Raw genomic sequence first — 20,178 nt, forward strand, 5'->3', positions numbered from 1 at the left:
GTGTGCTTTTTCCCAGTGCAAGATGAAGCAAAATACATATGAAGAAAGGGGAGGTTATATGAAAGAGAAAGAGACGAGGGTGAAGGAGAATTGCATAAAAATTCAATTTTGTGTCATCACAAAGCACTTGCATATCTCATTTGTTCATTTTAAATAAGCTGTCCACAGAGAGGCTTTCAGACTACATACAGGAAATATTAAACTTTAAACATGTTTAATTCCCTTTGAGAAGTCCTCCAGTCCAGTCTCTAGGCAGCGCTGTTGCGCCCACTGAAGAAGCAGGTGTGGGAAAAAACTGTTATGTAGTCATTGATGCTTACTTGAGAGGCTGAAATGAACAGATCACATTTCCAGTAGGGCTTAATCAGCACGTCTTCTCGAAGAAAAATATGAGCAAATAATTTTTACACAACTCTGAGGATTTCTGAATATAGAATTATGTATCTTGTTTCTTCTTCTCCAATCTGATTCTGGGGTTCCACTTTCTGTTACTCCTGTTTATTGTTTTTATTTTATTTCATAAGGCATTGCCCACCTATTGTTTACCATATGCCACCATTTCATGTCACTCTGCTTTGCCGATTTTGTTGGATTTTTTGGATGCTGTTATCTTCTTATGTGCTACATTATTTTTTTAAATACAAGCGTCATTGGGAGGGGCGTGGAGCCCCCTTCTTAGGAAAAAGGGTTCTTGACTTTGTCCAGGAAAGAATTCAAAAATGAGTCAGAAACAGGCAAAGCAGAAGAGCTTATTGCAAGACGGTTGCCCACTCTGCAGTCACAGTATGGATTCTCCTCTTCTAGCTGGGTCAGGGGTTGATATTGGGACACTTGTAAGAAGATCGTGAGGAGAAAGCAGGAAGAGGAAGGGTTTTCTTTTCTACATAGGCATGGTAGCTGTTCATGTGTCTTCAACCATCGCAAGTATCATCAGCATTCCCAACTTCCCCCAGGGTGTAAACTGTACCGTGGAAATAAGTCACAGTTGATCTTCAGGTCAACTTTGCTTCTCCATTTTGACTGCTCTTGGATTTGACTGGTCCTTAAACTGCAGCAGCTCATGGTCAAGTAACATGGCTTGTGATGGACTACATCTTGTAGAAAACATGCTGAGAGGAAGACATAAGGTTACCTCATGACCTTATTATGGCCTTTAGCTTTAGGGAAGCTAGTCTTATCTTCCCATTATTCTGGCCTTGCTATCCTACTTCTCATTTGCCAATCCCTTCCCTTAGTTTTTTTTTTTTTTTTGGAGGTTTTTGTTATAGGGCGCGTGCGTTCCCCAGACAGAGAGAGAGACAGAGAGATAGAAAGTGAGAAATCACCCCTAAGGGGGATGACCACACCGCAACCCCTTCTCCTCCTTTCTCCTCTCGGGATCTTGGGCATGTACGCACACACGCCCGGTGTGAGTTTAAGCCACCGGGTCCGGGACACGAACTGCGGTTGACTATGTGGGAGTCCAGCGACATAGCCGTTATGCTAACTGCTGGTCCCCCTTCCCTTAGTTTTGCTGTCTCATGAGGGTGTATAGTTCACAGTCTGAAATAAACTAGAATTAGCCAGAATTCAGAGATCAGTCAGACATTTTCTGTAAGTTCTTAGTAAGCCCAATTAAGTAAATTCTTATATCTCGAAAGTCTTTTTCTTTTACTTAAAAAAAAACTCTGTATAATGTATTTTTTAAATTTATTTTTATACATTGAATCACTATATATCATTACAGCTTGTAAAATGAATTTTCTCAGCATGAATACACCGTATACTAGCCCAGCTAAAGATATTATCATACACATTATTATCAACAGATAATTTTCCATTTTTGTGTACCTTAGATGTTTTGCTTCTCTCTTTTGGAAGTTCATGACTCTTAAATTTCAACTTCTTAATCGCACACAGTTCAATTACATCTAGAATAAAACCAATGAATGTATATTACAGTAATCCGCATAATAGACACTTGTCCCTTTTTTCTCCTCTTAATAGATTTAATTGTTTCATTATATTGACAATGAGTTCCTATTTCTGAAACTCTGATAATAACAATAATGGCTTACATTTCTAAAAAGTAAAAAAATTATATCAATAGTGGGAGATAAAATTATATATAAAATTGTGTTCATAAGCTAAATAAATGTTATTTGATACAGATAGAGGTAACTATCATATTCCATCTTGCTGATGGATTCTGATGTGCTTTTCTATGAAATGTTTTTAGGGCTGCCGAATTTATTATGTACAACACACATACTCACACACAAAGCATACATAATTTGATTTTGAAAAATTGCTTAGTTTGCCATCAATTTACAATGATTATAAGAGAGTCTTTATTTTCTGATGTTTGCTTAACAAAATCTTTTTCTCTGTACTGACATATTCAAGAAAGCACTTAGAATAGCATGTGGGCACTATGATCAAATATTTTAAAAATCCATTTAAAAGACCAATAATATTTTCTTCTTTTTTTTTCTTTTTTAAACAGTTCTCTGCTAGTGGACCACAGGTCTAAATTGCACTGTTAGTAATGGACATTTATTTCCATTTTATTTCTGGTTTTGTGTTTTCCCTTGATCTCTCATACTATAATTATTAGGGACATCAGTGAAGCAGTTCAGTATGATACTGTCAGAAGATAATTGCAGCATAGGCTGGCATTGGTATCACAATCATTTAGACAGGTCTGATTCGGAAATTTAGGGCTAAATACTTTGTGTTTTTTTAAGAATTATTTATTTAACTTTTTTCATTATCGTTATTATTTATTTTTTAATTTGACTAGTGAGAGAGAGGGAGAGAGAAAGTAAGAAAGCAAGTCACCAGGTCCTGGACTCAAACAGTGGTTGGTTATGTGGGAGTCTAGCACCTTAAATACCATGCCACCAGCTGAACCAAATAGTTTGGTTTTATGACCTGAAACTTATGAGTTCATTTAAACTTCAAGATTACCTCAAAATGCAAACTATTTGAATAGTTTATCTTCTTCTTCTTCTTTTTTTTTTTTTTTTTTGAGGGATTTTTTTTATAGGGGCACGTGCACTCACCATAGACACAGAGAGAGAGAAAGGGAGAAATCATTCCCCTGGCAGGGGTGATGGCCATACTATAATCCCTTCTTCTCCATTCTCCTCTTGGGATTTTAGCCATACACACACACACTCACTCCTGTTGTGAATTTAAAGTTGCCAGTTTCAGGAATTGAACCTTGGTCAGCTGTGTGGGAGTTCAACGCCTTAACCACTATGTCACCTGCTGGCCCCTTAAACAGTTCATTTTTACTTAGAGGAAAAATAGTAATAGTTTATAGACATTCTTTTGTTTGGAGAGGTTTTTGCTATAGGGCGTGTGCGCTCTCCAGAAAGACAGAGAGAGACAGAGAGATAGAAAGTGAGAAATCACCCTCCAGGGGGGATGGCCACGCCGCAATCCCTTCTCCTCCATTCTCCTCTCAGGATCTTGGGCATGCACACACACGCACCCAGTGTGAATTTAAGCCACTAGGTCCAGGACCTAATCCGTGGTCAACTACATGGGAGTTCAGCGACATAGCCATTATGCTAATTTCTGGTCCCTAGACGTTCTTCATCATCCCATGTATCCAGCTGAAAATGCAGAGGTTACCATCATGGGAGGACTGCAAGAAGGAAGATAACTGGGAACCAGAAAGAGGGAGGCACTTGGAAGGGTTAAAGTCCAGAGGATAGTCTAAGCGATAAAATAAACAGAAAATTGATAAAGGATTTCTAAAAGATATAGATTAAGTCATGAACATTTGTAATTGATCAGTCTATCTTCAGATACTAGAAGAATAACCAAGCTCTTCAAAATAACTTAAATCAAATTATTTTTCATCTGAAAATTATTATAAATTATTTATTAAATCTTATATTTGTCTCACTGGCCCACTAGCTTAAGAGCAGCTTTAAAGACATTGTCTCTCTCCTATGTTAGTTAAAAGTCCTCAAACTTTTTTTCACCTCATCATCTCACTATTCAGGTAGAAAAGTGATTGTTCATTTAAAAAAATACTTTGTAGTGTTTTTCAAGAAAGAGTCTAGTTAGAACTATCATAATTGAGAATATCTGCAGGTTATATTCATAAGTTTATTTGATACATTTGTTCACAATTTCTAATCACTTCAGCTTCCTTGGAGACAATCATATTTTCATGTCAGCCCACTGGCCTATTGGTTAAGGGAGCTGGATCCAACATGGCTGGCCACACAATTCAAATCCCCAGCCCTGGAGGCTTGAAAAACACTCCGGGTGTCCAAAATCATGACAGGATGGAGACATGGAGGAAATGGATTGGAGTGTGACAGTATCCTGTTAGGGGATGCTTTCTGTCTCTCTGTCTCTCACTGCAAGCACTTCCATCCTATGGCAACAGAAGAAAAAAAAAATCATCATACTTTTATTTGTGGTATTTCTTTAAGCAGTTAGTATATAATATTGTAAAATAGTGTTTCTTATAACTTTATTGACATGAAACATCTACCTTCCTGGAAATATTTTTTAGATATGTTTAACAACAGCTTGAGCAGCAGAAAAGGGTACAGATAATGAAGTATTTTTCATTGACACATCACGGTTATCAGTATGCATGTGGGGAGTGTATATTTTATTTTGCTAAAGACCAAGTGTGTGTTTATATGTATGTGTATTTGAGACTGAGGGTTTATGATATGTTGTAATGTTATCACCCAGGCATTGTCATGTGATTGGACATAAAGTTATCATATATAAGAGCTTGGGGTTGGGCAAAAGTTTTCTTTTAAGAAATTAGCTGGAGAACCAGCAGGTGGTGTGGTGGTTAAGACTCTGTACTCCCACATGACCGACTCTGGTTCAAGTCCCATATCCAGCAGCTTGAAACTCAAGTCAGGCACATGTGTTTGTGCCCAAAATCCCAGGAGGAGAATGAAGGAGAAGGGATTGTGGTGTGGCCATCCCAACTGGAAGGTTATTTCTCACATTCCCTCTCACTGTCCCTCTCTGCCAAGCACATGTACCCTATGGCAAAAATCTTTAAATGAATGAGTGAATGAATGAATGAAGTTATCTGGGCCATCCCTATAACCTACTGGTTAAGAGATATGGATCCCACATGGCCAGCACTGGTTTGAATCCAGCCCCAACAACTTGAAAAACATGGCAGGCACTTGTGTATACATGCCCCAAATCCTGACAGGATGGAGAAATGGAGAGGATGGAATTGTGACATGACCACACTCCATTGGTGGGTGATCACTCTCTCTCTCTCTTTGGGAAGCATGCATGCCCTCTAGCAATTGAAAAAATCAACCAAGTTAGCCATATTGGAACTATGTCAGATAGCATAAGAACTTCCATTCTTTTATTTTCAAAATGCAGTGAAATGTGGGATTTAAAGTCAGTTTGGACTTGAATTCTTATTGGAATCACAGAAATATGACTTCCAAAGCTATCATTTTACACCTTGAGATCACTTTATAATACTTTAAGTTTTACCTACTTATTAACCATGTGGCTGTTGTCTAGTTGTTTTGCATTTCCTGAGTTTCACTTTTCTTATCTGCAAAGTATAGTTTTATAATTATTTTGTCAGACTGTTGTGATGTTTGTAACTATGTGTGATATGTCTACAAGTGTGTACATGTATTTTATATGCATATATTATAAGATATATTTTTATGTAATTTATTTATAGTTATACTTACATAATATACATATACATTATATGTATATATATATTTATATGATATACATATATATTACACGTATAAAGTATGTACAAGAATACTTTAAAAAGCTTGTGGGAAAGCAGGGTTAAAGTATAGGTTTACTTTGGTGCAAAGATTTTAGAAATCTGTGCATAGTTTTTTCATAAAACACATTTTTCATGAACTTCTGGAAGACCTCTGCTATGTATGTAAAGTTTCTGGCATTATTGTATAAGCACTTAGTAAATTGCAATTTCTGTATTATTATTACTGTTACTTTATTTAGCTGATACAAATGAAACAATACAAACTTTATGATCAGAAATATTTTTGGTTATAAATAAATTGTGTTAAAAAGTATCCACTTATCAAAGTAACAATTACAGTTCTTACAATGCCATCTCCTATTAACTTAAGCAAGATAGGACCATGGAAATTGTTTCAACATCTATTATTAATAAATTTTAATAGGTATGTTGTCTGTTACAAGAATACATAGATTCATTTTACTGGAGAATTAGTGAAACCTATTTTTTTTTTTTTTTTGGAGAGATTTTTCACTGTAGGGCGCATGCGCTCGCCAGACAGACAGAGAGAGACATAGAGACAGAAAGCGAGAAATCACCCCCCAGGGGGGATGGTCACGCCGCAATCCCTTCTCCTCCATTCTCCTCTCGGGATCTTGGGCACGCACGCACACGCGCCCGGCATGAGTTTTAAGCCACCGGGTCCGGGACACGAACCGCGGTCGACTACGTGGGAGTCCAGCAACATAGCCACTACGCTAACTGCTGGTTCCCTGAAACCTATTTTTAAAATAAGTAACAGGTTGGGAACATCCAGCTCCAGCAATGACAGGTTGCAGGATGAACGTCAGGGAGAAGGAGCTGAAGAGACACTGTGGCTCCTCTCTTCCCGCATGCCTTTGATCTCTCAGCATCTGGAGGGTCCTACCCTTCACTGCCTTCTGTGCCATTAGTACATTTGGCTCCAGCAATTGTAGAGCAGGTTACAGGGTGAGCAACAGGAGATGCAGAGAGACTGCAGTTCATCAAACCTTGTCAGTGATTTTTGGAATATCTGGTGTCTCTCTCTCTCATTTTTGTTTTTAGAGAGTCTTTTGCCATAGGATACATGCAATTTCCAGAGAAACAGAAAGTGAGAAATCACCACCCATGGGGGATGACCATGTGACAATCCTTTCTCCTCCATTTTCCTCTCTGAATTTTGTGCATACACACCTGGCATGAATTTTAAGCCGCCAGGTTTGGAACTTGAACTATGGTCAGCTACGGGGGAGTTTAGTGACATAACCATTATATCATTCCTGGTTCCTTCCTAATGTCCTTTGAGTCTTCATATTTTACTGGTCCGCACAACACACTAAGCATATCATGTGAATTGTATCTCTTCCTTTAGCTATATCCTTCAGCTTAGCCAGAGGTATTCCTGGACCTGAGACTCTAGAGAAAAACCAAGTACTGCAGGCTGGCTACATACATCATTCTTTGATCAGAACAGGAGGCCCTCTTTGAAGAACATATACAGAAGTAGAGCACATCTTCCCCCGCCCCGCCCCCCCCCTCCGACAGTACAGAATTAACCCCAAGAAATTAGGAAGAAACATATAATCCATCAGATGACCAGAAATGAGCTCAGAGGCACAAGAAATATGAGAAACCGAGAAAATATCTCTCCTTCAAGGGGAAAGAACAACTCATCATCCATAGAACATTAGAACTCGCAGAAATGTCAGATAAACAATTCAGAATATTTATAGTGACAAAACTCAACAAGATGCAAGAGAAAAAAGACAGTGAACTCCAGGAGATGAGGAAGTCCTTCCATGATTTAAAAGAGATGGACACCATAAAAATTCATCAAACGGGATTGTTAGAGATGAAGATTGTAGTACAGGAAATAAAAACCTCCCTCAAAAGTATTAAAAGCAGATTAGATTCTGCAGAAGATTGAATCTCTGATCTAGAAGACAAAACCTCTGACTTAGAAAAAAATCACCAAAAAGAATGGAAAAATATCCCCCCCAAATGAGGATAATATACAGGAAATACAAGATACCATTAAATACCCAACATCCAATAATTGGTATCCCAGAAAGTGAAGAATCTAATAAAGGCATTGATAATTCATCCCATGAAATCCTGGAAGAAAACATTCCAAACCTACAGAAGCTTTCAAACATCCAGACCGAAGAAATACGAAGGACACCAAATAGAATAAGTTCAAGAAGACCCACCCTCTCTACAACACAACATAACCAGATTAACCAAAATCACAGATAAAGATAAGATTCTAAAAATAGCAAGAGAAAAACATCAAGTTACTTACAAAGGTTATCCCATCAGGCAACTTTACACCTCTCAGTGCAGTACAAACAAGAAAAGAATGGGTAGATATAATCAAAATGTTGAAAGAAAAACAATTTCAACCAAGATTATTATTCCTAGAAAGATTATAAAAACATTCTCAGATAAACAAAGCTTGAAAGAATTTACCAACACCAGACAAGCTGCTCAGGAAGTATTGAGGGGAGTACTATCCCAGGAAAACTAAAGAGAGACAGACAGAAATAAGACAACAAAAAACAACCAAGAAAGTGGCTAACATAATGCTAGGGACAAATCTGGAAATATCGATAATAACATTGAATGTTAGTGTATTAAATTCCCTAGTCAAGAGACAAGACTGGCTGAATGGATAAAAATAAAATAAAATAAAATAAAAAAACAGAAACCCTCTACCCTGTTGCCTACAAGAAACACTACTCATGGGTAAAGACATGCATAGACTAAATGCAAAAGGCTGGGAAAAGGTATTCCATGCAAATGAAAACCAAAAGAGGGCTGGAGTCATGATACTCATTTCAGACAAAATAGGCTTTAAGACAAAAACTGCAAGAAGAGACAAAGGCATTATGTAGTAGTAAAAGGGCTAATTCTTCAAAAAGACAGAACACTTAAAATATCTATGCACCCAACTCAGGAGCACCCAAATATGTGAAGGAAAGACTGTTAGATTAAAGGAGAGGTAGACAGCAACACACAAATTGTTGGGGATCTCAACACCCCACTGTCTCCTTTAGACCAATCATCTAAACAAAAAATAAGTGAAGACGTACAGGATCTAAACAATATCTTAACATGTACAGTTTTATTTACATTTATTAATAAAATGGACTTCACAGACATCTATAGAACCTTCCTATAAAAAAACACAAAATACACAGTTTTCTCTCCCCCCCCCCACATGGAACCTTTTCAAAAGTTGACCACAAGATAAGGCACCAAACAAGCCTTTACAGATTCAGAGGCATAGAAACTATATCCAGCAATTTCTCCAACCATGATGGAATTAAACTTGATATTAATTTCACAAAATACCCTCAAAACTATAGAAACATGGAAACTAAACAATCCACTCCTAAATGACTTCACAACTGTTAAAGAAATTAAGAATGAACTAAAAAGATCTATTGAAACCAATGATCATGACTACACAAGTTTCCATAACGTATGGGACACAAGCAAAAGTAATCGTAAGAGGAGAGTTCATAGCAAAAAATGCACATAAGGAAAAGATGGAAAGGTGTTAAATGGACAGCCTAACATCATGCCTCAGGGAACTGAATAAACAACAACACTAAAATCCCCCCAAAAAAAGCCAGAAAAGAAATAAATAATGAAGATTCGAGCAGAAATAAATGAAATAGAAAATAAATGAACTACTTTTGAAATATCCACTTTGTAAGACAAAAAATAATGTGATTGAATGTATTAAAGAAAATGAAATAAAATAATTAATTAATTCAAATAATAATAATAATAAGGAAAATATATGAACTCTACAGAAAATAAATGAACCAAAAGGTGGTTCTTTGAAAACATAAACAAAATTGTCACACCATTAGCTAGACTAATTAAGAAGAAGAAAGAAAGGAATCAGACAAATCAAATTCACAGTGAAACAGGCAGTATTACTACAGGCATAATAGAAATATAAAGCATTGTTAGAGAATACCGTGAGTGACTATATGCCAACGAACAAGAAAACCTATATGAGATGGACAAATTTCTGGACACACATATTCTACCAAGACTGAATTTGGAAGACATAGAAAGCCTGAATAGATTCATAACAAGCAATGAGACTGAATCAGTAATAAATAATTTTTCCAAAAAGAAAAGCCCCTCTATCACCATCATCCCCAAAACAGATAAGGACATGACAAAAAAAAAAGGAAAACTATAGACCAATATTTCTGATGAATAAAGATGCAAAATTTCTCAACAAGATACTAGTAAATTGTATCCAACAACATATAAAAAAGATGATACATGATGACCAGGTAGGCTTTATTCCAAGCGTGCAAGGATGATACAACATACACTAAACCATTAAAGTAATGTACCATATTAACAAAAAGATAAAAACCATGTGATCATTTGAAATGTTGCAAAAAAAAAAAAAGCATTTGATAAAAATACAACATCCCTTCATGATTAAGACTCTCAGTGAAATCAACATAGAAGGGATATTTCTCAGCACAATTAAAGCTATCTGTGAAAAACCCCAAAGCTAACATCTTACTGAATGGGGAAAAGCTCAAAACCTTTCCACTAAAAACTGGTATAAGATAAGATTGCCTACTTTCTCCATTCCTTATCAGTAGAGTACTTAAAGTCCTAGCCAATGAAATTAGAAAATAAAATAAAAGGCATTCAAATAGGAAAAATGGGGAAAAAAAGAGGTGAAATTATCTCTATTTACAGATGACATGATTGTATACATAGAAAACACAAAGATATCCATGGAAAAAACACCTGGAAGTGGTAAATGAATACAGTAAAATGGCAGGATACAAAATCAACATAAAAAAAATCAGTAGCATTTCTATATACAAACAACAAGCAGACTGAGGTAGAATTGAGTAAAATGCTCTTACTTACCATAGCAATAAAAAGTGTAAGGTACCTAGGAATACATCTAACCAAGGAGGTCAAAGACCCCTACAAAGAAAATTATGAAAATCTAGAGAAAAAAAAAAAGACACAAAAATTAGAAGGACATCCTATGTTCCTGGATTGTAAGAATTAATATAATCAAAATGGCATGCTACCCAAATTAACCTATGTATTTAATGAAATCTCAATCAGCTTACCAGAGACATTCTTCACAGGTCTAGGAAAGACAATCATTTGTCTGGAATCATAAAAGATCTTGTATTACCAAAGCAATCCTGCACGAGAAGAGTAGAGTAGGAGGCATCTCATTCTCTGACCCCAAAATATATTACAAAGCTATGATAATCAAAACAGCATAGTATTGGCACAAAAACTGACATGTGGACCAATGGGACAGAATAGAGACCCTAGAAACAAACCCTAAAACACAGAGGAAACTGTTTTTTGATAAAGGGCACCAGTCCAGTGGGAAAAAGAAAACCTCTACAAAATGGTGCTGGAAAAACTGGGTATCCACCTGCAGAAAGATGAATCTGGACCTCTGTCCCTCACCATTAACAGAAGTCAACTCAAAGTGAATGAAAGATCTAAACCTAAGACCTCAAATAGTAAAACTACTGGAAAACACTGGGGAAATTCTAGGAGACATTGGGATAGGCAAAGACTTGTTAAATAAGAGCCCCAAAGCACAGATAATAATCCTAAAAATAGACAAGTGGTATTACATCAGATTAAGAATTTTCTGCACAGCAAAAGACATGGTAATTAGTGTGAATCAACAACCCTCAGAATGGGAGAATAGTTTTGTAAACTGTGCCTCAGATAAGGAACTGATAACCAGAATATACAGAGAATTCAAGTGACTTACCAAAATAACAATAATAATAATAATCTAATTAAAAGATGGGAAAATGAGCTGAATAAGCAACTCTCTAAGGAAGACATTCAAACAGCCAAAAAGCATATGAAAAAATGGTCAACATCCCTCATTATTAGGGAGATTTAAATTAAAACTACAAGGATATAACACATAACCCCAGTCAGAATGGCAAAGGTGAAGAAAACAAACAAACAAACAAAATGTAAGTATTGGCAAGGATCTGGTGAAAATAGAACTCTTACGCTGTCGGTGGCAATGTAAATTAGTATAGCCACTGTGGAGATTGATACGGAAATTCCTCAAACCTACAAATAGAACTACCATAAGATCTAGCAATTCTACTCTTGGGTATCTACCCAAAGAATGAGTATTTTCTCAGTCAGAAAGTGCTTGCACATCTATGTCTATCATGGCATTATACAGAATTGCTAAGACATGGAACCAACCCAGATGTTGATGAACAGATGAATGGATTGAAACAGTGGCACATATACTCTATGGAACACTACTCAGCCATAAAACAACCCAACCCTAGCATTTGATAGAAAGTGGACGAATATGGAAGATTTACTGCTGAGCGAAGTAAGCCAGGCTATGCAAGAGAGACATTGTATGTCTCCACTTAATATATACCAACTGTCTACACTCTGTGGTGGAAACTGAAAGAGGATATAGAAGCATGGAAAACAGTTATGGACACTGGAGGCAGGATGGGAAGAGGTTTGGAGATGGGGGAGAGGGAGAGGAAAGGAATCAAGGATAAAAATAGAGAAGCAAGACATTTAAGGGACAGAAATGGAGGATTGTCTATTGATGATAATGTGTATGATATCTTCAGCTTTAGGGACTCAACTCTCACAGGGTTAAGCATAGTTCAAGTTCCAGATCTGGTGGCTTGCTTTTTCACTTTCCTTTTCTTAGTCTCTTTCTGGTCAAATTAAATAATAATAGATAGAATTAAATAACAAATTCTTTAAAAAAAAAACGTGAATAGTTTAAAGAAAAGTCAAACTATAGTGGATATATTAGACCTAATTTTCAATTCTAGTATCTAAAACTATAGCTGAATCACAGGCACTGGTTTTGCCTAACACTGCATTTCATTCACATGTTTCTCTGTTGGCCTTTTTCTCTAACTCTTGTATTTGCTCACCAAGCATTTCAAGATTAGCTATATGAGTGTGCTGGGTTGGAAATAGCATTAGAAGTAATCATAAACGAATGTGTTATGCAGTGAGTTTAGGACTAGTTTTGTTTTGCTCGGTGTGTATATCTGCTCCCTTTCTCCCTTCTCTTTTTCCTATCTTGCCCTCTTACTTGTTATTCCTTCCCTCCTAACTCTCTCAACTTGTTATGTATAGTCATGTACTGCATAACATTTTGATCAATGACAGACTACACATATGATTCTGATCCCATAGTGCTCGCTTTGACAGCACTTATGCTAAAATTGGAATGATACAGAGAAAATTAACATGGCCCCCCATTCAAGGATGACACCCAAATTTGTGAAGCATTTCATATTTTTAGAGGCATGACATTTGTGGGACACAGAAATGGTTTATTACCTGTTGATGATAACATGTATAGTATTCTCTACTGGACTGGTCTGAGAAGTATTTCTTGTTAGGTAAATTCTCTTTACAAGTCAAATGATGTATAGTGATTGAATGTTTAAAATGAGAATAAAAGATAATAATTAGAACTAATATGGGACCAGCAGTTGGCATAATGGCTATGTCACTGGACTCCCACATAGTCGACCGCGATTGGTGTCCTGGACCCGGTGGCTTAAAACTCATGCCGGGTACATGTGTTTGCATGCCCAGGATCCCGAGAGGAGAATGGAGGAGAAGGCATTGTGGTGTGGCCATCCCCCCTGAGGGATGATTTCTCGCTTTCTGTCTCTCTGTCTCTCTCTGTCTGTCTGGTGAGCGCACACGCCCTATAGCAAAAACCTCTCCAAAAAAAAAAAAAAGCCCACTAATATTAATAAATAAAAATAAATAAATAATTCTTTAATAAAAACCCAATAGCTTATGTCATATAGCCTAGGTGGGGAGTAAACTGTATACCATCTAGATGTGTTAAGTACACTCGATAATGTTTGCATGACAGAATTTCCTAACGCTGCATTGACTGTATCCTATCCTTGCTATTAAGCAATGCATAATTCCCTGTGTGTGTGTTTTTTATTACAGATACAGAGATATCTGGATACGTTACTGAGAAAGGAGGATTATATAGTTTACAGACTCTCATAAACAACCTCATCTAATTAAGACTTATAAATTTCATGATCTAATGGCAGCCAAACATTGTTTCTTGGTTGCATTTAATACTCACCAAGGATAGTTTAGTCAGTTATTTAGCACCCTGTAGAAAAGGAAGGAGTAATTTCTTTTACTTCAAAAAGCTTTGTTTAATTGTTGGATGTCTACTTTGATATGAGTGAATCAAACCAGCAACAAAACAAAATATCCCAACGTATCTTAGTGACACTACATCAAACATTACCGGCTTTGAATGAAGAGCTGCGCTCCGGTAGTGTTATTGTAAAACGTGTAGGTGACATTCATGTATATTGGGTAATTGGCCTTACCACTTTTCTAAATACAGAGTCAAGCCTTTTCAAAATGACTGATGATAATAAAATGGTGAGAAGTAGTGTAGCAATAGGAGAGGATAAACTTTAGGAGTATTATTTTCCACTGTCCACTCTTGAGAAATTAATTTGTCCTGTTCTGAGAAGTTAATTTTGTTCATTAGTTTGTCTTTCTGTCTTGCAGTAAACACAGCAGTATATGTTGGATTGGAAATTGACCTTTTTAATCAGAAAATTATACAGATATCAGCACCTTAACTATGAATCTGTAATGATGTTTGTTCTATTTTGAAAGAGAATCATTCTGAAGAACAATAATAATTTATCTGTGTGGATTAGCTGTTCTCCAGAGTGCTGAAACCAATAAACTCTTACTAATCCAGCAAGACTTTATTATACCTAGAGTAGTAGATGTTGCTTTTATTATTCAGGAAAAAAATGTACTACAGAAAGAAAATATCAATGACATCGTTGTGTCGGGTAAATTGAAAAAAAGAGAAGTCAAGGTTTGCAGTTTATGATAAGTGCTCTTTTTGAATTCTAAAATGTATTTGGTATCAAAAGGGGTTTTGTTTTGTTTTAAGAGGTTCTTGCCTTTGGGCATGTGTGCTCCCAGAGACAGAGACAGACAGAGACAGTGAGAGGGAAAGTGAGAAATCACCCCCCGGGGGATGGCCATGCCATAACCCCTTCTCCTCTGTTCTCCTCCTGGGATCTTGAGCATGCATGCACAAGTGCCTGGCATGATTTTGAAGTCACCAGACCTGGCACTGGAACTGTGGTCAGCCACGTGGGAATCCAGCAATAGAACTGCTATGCCATCTGCTGGCCCATCAAAAGGTTTTTCTAGGGAACCAGCAGTTAGCGTAATGGCTATGTCGCTGGATTCCCACTTAGTTGACCGCGGTTCGTGTCCCGGACCCGGTGGCTTAAAACTCACGCCGGGCATGTGTGCGTGCGTGCCCAAGATCCCAAGAGGAGAATGGAGGAGAAGGGATTGCGGCGTGACCATCCCCCACGGGGGGTGATTTCTCGCTTTCTGTCTCTATGTCTCTCTCTGTCTGTCTGGCGAGCGCACGCGCCCTACAGTGAAAATCTCTCAAAAAAAAAAAGGTTTTTCTATTGCTTCAGATAAACAGATAGTGTGATCAGAAGGTTCTGTTTTGTTTACCCTAACTCCTGTCTTTCACTGCAATTCTATATGTAGAAGTAATAGCGTACATATTACTGGATTTTTTAAAATTGAGGTATGTTCATTAAATATGAATGGCCTATCAAATTTACTAATTTTATAAATTAAATGTTCCTTGATGGATAAAGGCAATTTTAAGATAAATCATATTCTTCAAGAGCAGGTCCGTCTGGTCATTTGCAAGCTGGACTTTATTGTGTTTAGTGCAGTAAATTGTTCTAGCATTTGCCTCACTGAGCTGGACTGGACTCCACTTAACCAGTAGCTTGGCATTATCGCCAAGTGCTATCAAGTGACCAGCTGTACAGACTAATACGAGGTGGAATATATATGCCCAGGCATGTATACATACGCCTCCCACAATCCTCTTCTTTGCCTTAAAGCTAGGGGAACTGTTTGAACATTGGCACCTTGAACTGAGGCAATAATCATGCAAATTTTCAAGGTAGTTAATAGGCAAAAGAGGAAATACAGAAAGCTTTGAGAGATCCAGCATGTAGCCAAAAACAACAGCAGGTGTAGCCGTATGGCAATCAAATTAGAAAAGGGAAACTTGCCACACAGCCCTGCAGAAGATAGTCAAGTCTGGACAGCCCTCAGAGACGGATGATTTACTCAGGATATTTGAGGTGTTTCTTATTGCCCCTTTCGCTGTTTGATTCTGAAGGGATTTTAAATCTATTATATCACATAGATATTGAAAACATTTTCAGAAAGAATTAAAAGAATAATCTCTGATTTCCCTTTTGCATTTGGAAGCAATCACTATGCTTAAAGCAAGTATGGCATTTGCTAAGCGGAGACCATTTTCTAAAAGAATAAAGCTTGGTAAGGCTAAATTTTAATGATACTTTATTTTAACAAAACATTTGGTGAGATTATTTCAAGTTTTATAATTCCCTTAGACCAAGACAATAGTTAATGTAATTAAAACTATTTGTATAAGAAATCTTTAACCTCAAAAATAACATTCTTCAGAAGGTCATGAAGCGCATTTTTCTATAAAAAGAGTTTTTCTGAAAATGTGCTTTAGCATCCAGATTAGCTCTTAAAAACCTATTTGACCTACAAAATAGCATAAACTGTATTATTAACAGTCATTCTTTTTTCGTAAAAAGTTTGCTATAGTGTACATGCATTCACTGCAGAGAGATAGAGAGAGAGAGAGAAAGCATTCCCATGGGGAACGGCCACACCACAAACCCTTCTCTTCAGTTTTCCTCTCAAGATTTTGAGCATGTACACACTTGTGCCTGGTGTGCTTTGAAAGCCACCAGGGGTTGTGGACCTGAACTGCAGTCAGCCATGTGGAATCCAGACACCTTAACTACAACAACATGAGATGGCCCAATAGTTATTCTTATATTATTAGTATTGTATTAGTATTCTTATATTATTAGTATTGTATTATGTTGCTATAATTTCAGCAATGCTCTAAGCTGCAAGTGTATGTATAAGAATGTGTTTGTGAGTGTGTGCCTGTGTTAGTGTGTGTGTGTGTGTGTGTCTAATCTGGGAAAATGTCTATGCTTTGTCTTTGATTGTTTTTACTTTGGAGGGGCATGGGGGGGTGGTCTTTGTTCAGAACCAGGAGCGACTCATGAAAATTTCCTTTCTCAAAACACACATGCATGTACACACACACACACACACACACACGCACACAAACACACACCTTTTTAGGTGGTGACAGACTTACACTATAAGAATGAAGGCAATGTTCGTATTTTTACCCTGAATTTCTTGGGCCATTTCAGTTCATAGGCAGCCCTGTACTCTGATTTTTCTGTAACCCAATGTTTTCAACACCATTGCAACAGAGGAGTAGCTATTGAAACAAATGGCTAATAATTATCGATTGTTTCACTTCCAAACAAGCTAATTTTGTTTATTTTGAATTTAGAGCTATTGTCTCATCTATGTAAAAACTGTGAACTTATAGTCAGTTTATTATGGGCGTACCTATTTTACTTCCACTGAAATTCATTTACATGTATTTAGCTTGATAGAATAAGATCAGATGTCATTATAAAACTGATTTTTTAGGAGAATTTATTTTTTGGCTTTTGCTTAAAAACCTAGCTCTGAAACTTACAAAACATTTTTAAATTAGAGGAAAGTTAAATATATGTATATAAAAACCATTGCCTTCCTCACTCAGGTATTTAAACTGCTAGCTTTTGGCAAATGAGGGAACTTTAAAAAATTCATGGAAATTGAATTAAAAGAAAAATTAAAAATGCAAACTTTATTTTCAACATGAACTCCATAAAGTTCAAAATATTTTTGTAAGTGATGATACCAGTCATTTGGTCCATCCCTGAAGGAGCAGAGTCCTGGAAATTTAACCATGACAATGCAGGATTTTGTTTGTTTGTTTGTAGGTTTATGCCATAGGGCATATGCATTAGTGAGAGAAGGACAGAGAAAGGGAAAGTGAGAAATCACTCCCCAGCGGGCATGGCCACACTGCAATCCCTTCTCCATTTCCTCCCTTGGATTTTGGGCACACATGCGTGCATACAACACCCCCCTGAATGATTTTCAAGCCCCCAGGTCCAGGACTTGAGCTGCAGTCATCCATGTAGGAGTCCAGTGCTTTAATAACTATGCCACCTACTGGCTCCAATGCAGGTTTTTGTTTTGTTTTGTTTTTTTATTAACTAAAGAAAAATGTGTACCCTGTAAAGAATTTTTAAGATTAGAAAGCAAAAACAACCCAGAGAGAACAAAATCAGGGCTACCAAGTGGAGCCTAACGATTTCCAATCAAAATTCCCAGAATTGCCCTGATTCGATGAGAGAAATGAACAGGATCATTGCACAGTGTGGGGAGAGGGGAAGAAAGAAAGAAAAAACTCACTAGTGAAGCTTTCCCAGGAGTTCTGCTAAAGCTTTGTCTAACTTTCTTTAAACACTATCACATAAACAGATGCTATTGTTCTTCTCACCTCCAGAAAGTCAACAAACAAAATGCCTTGAACATCTGTGCCAAAAATCTGGTACAATGACCTTTGCTCTTAGCTGCTTTCATTTCACTTTCACTCTCTTGGTAGCCATTGCTGGGATCACGCTTTGTCTTCAGGATCGTACTGGTAAAGCCGTGTGTCATTTCTTGTCATAGTTCTTTGAAAAAAAATCATTAGGATCTTGATCCCACTTGTTTAAACTCCCCGTGGAAAGCTCTGCTCTTGTCTGGAGTGGATCTGACACAACCTTTCGGGCCCCTGTGGAGAAGAAAGATATCTTAACTTTCATTTTTCAGTCAGAATTGTGTAAACTGAACCAGTTGAGATACCTGTGGTATTGGCCATTGTTTCTGTTGTTAGTTATTAGTTCCCTTCTATTGGGACACAAACAAGATTAGTGGTTTCCTCATAAATTGATGTGTATAGTCGTTGCTGGAGGCATCTCCAATACTGCCTTATGCCTTGGTAATATGAGTTACCCATTTGTCAGTTGTTGATTTGGGGGAAGGGAACACGGTCTCCATAAACATTTATAAAGCATCACTTCATTCTCACAGCCAAGCTTCACCGTAAGTGAGATAATTGATACTATTTCAATTTTAGCAGAATTCCTGTTGCTCTCAGAGGGGCTCTTTTCAAACTGATGTCTTATTTTTCTTAGTGTCTCAAATTAGATCTTATGTAGAGATATCATAACAAATTGGTATGGGTTTATTTTGGGGAAAAAATTTCAAATCCAAGCATGGTTTATTCATAATACACATTTCCATGAATTTATTAAAGATTCCCTCATATTTGCTTTCTGTTACTATTAAATAAAACATAAGACTAAAACCCCTTGTCTGGACCAACAGGAGGCATGGTGATTAAGGCACTGAACTCCCACATAGCCAACTGTGGTTCACGACCTGGACCTGTTGGCCTGCTTTCTCTCTCTCTTTCTCTCTGTCACTTCTCTCTCACCTCTCTGCTCAAATTGAGTAATAATAATAATAATAGTAACAATAATAATAATTAAATGAATAGGAGCCAGTGGATGGCATAGTGCTTATGTCATTGGACTCCCACATGGTCAACCATGGTTCAAGTCCCAGACCTAGGGATTAGAAAATCACTCCAGGCGCCTGTGTGAGTGTGCTGAAGATCCTGGGAAAAGAATGGAGAAGGGATTTTGATGTGGCCACTCCCCCCGGGGGGGGGGTGATTTCTCACTTTTCCTCTCACTGTCTCTGTTTATGTCTCTTTCTCTGGTGAGTACACACATCCTATGATCAAAAATACTCTAAAAAAATTAAAGGAATTTTGTAATCCTCTCTAATATGAGAGGCAACCACTAACATGAGCTCAGTGTTATTTTTTTCCTTTTCACTTAAAAAATAATTTATATATATATATACACATATATATAAATATATATATGTATATATCAACTTTTTATATGTATATATACGCATATGTATATATACATATGCGTATATATACATATATGTATACATATACATATATATAAATATATATCAACTTTTTTAATATATGCAATTGACATATGTCAATATATAGATCTACTTCCTCCTTAATTAGTTTATAATGTTTCATAATATGAATATAAAATATTTTATTTAACTACTTCTTTATTAATAGATAGTTTTAAGTTCATTTTTAATGACAGTTATAGCTTTATTATAATTTATAAATTTGGCAATCTGGTTAAAATAAAGAAAAATAGAAGATACAATATATAAACCTTAAGCTAATTCTGTCATATATAGGTGGTCTGCTGTGATAAATTTCTTTCTTAATAGTTTTTCTGGTAGTCCATGATTGTTTAAGCTTAAGTAACTTTTTATAG

General features: G+C 36.7%; 1 protein-coding gene and 1 non-coding gene across 11 annotated transcripts in view; both read left to right on the forward strand.

Annotated features, from left to right (window-relative positions):
• Positions 1-20,178, forward strand: part of ADGRL3 (adhesion G protein-coupled receptor L3) — a 609,531-nt gene that overhangs the window by 498,568 nt on the left and 90,785 nt on the right. The gene's annotated exons all lie outside the window — the stretch shown is intronic.
• LOC114007428 (U6 spliceosomal RNA) lies at positions 12,985-13,092 on the forward strand. Its single transcript, XR_003549058.1, has one exon. It is a non-coding gene; the product is annotated as a U6 spliceosomal RNA (small nuclear RNA).

This window comes from Tupaia chinensis, unplaced genomic scaffold (assembly GCF_000334495.1).
Source record: "Tupaia chinensis unplaced genomic scaffold, TupChi_1.0 Scaffold000173_1, whole genome shotgun sequence".
In the NCBI taxonomy this organism is placed as follows: Eukaryota; Metazoa; Chordata; class Mammalia; order Scandentia; family Tupaiidae; genus Tupaia; species Tupaia belangeri.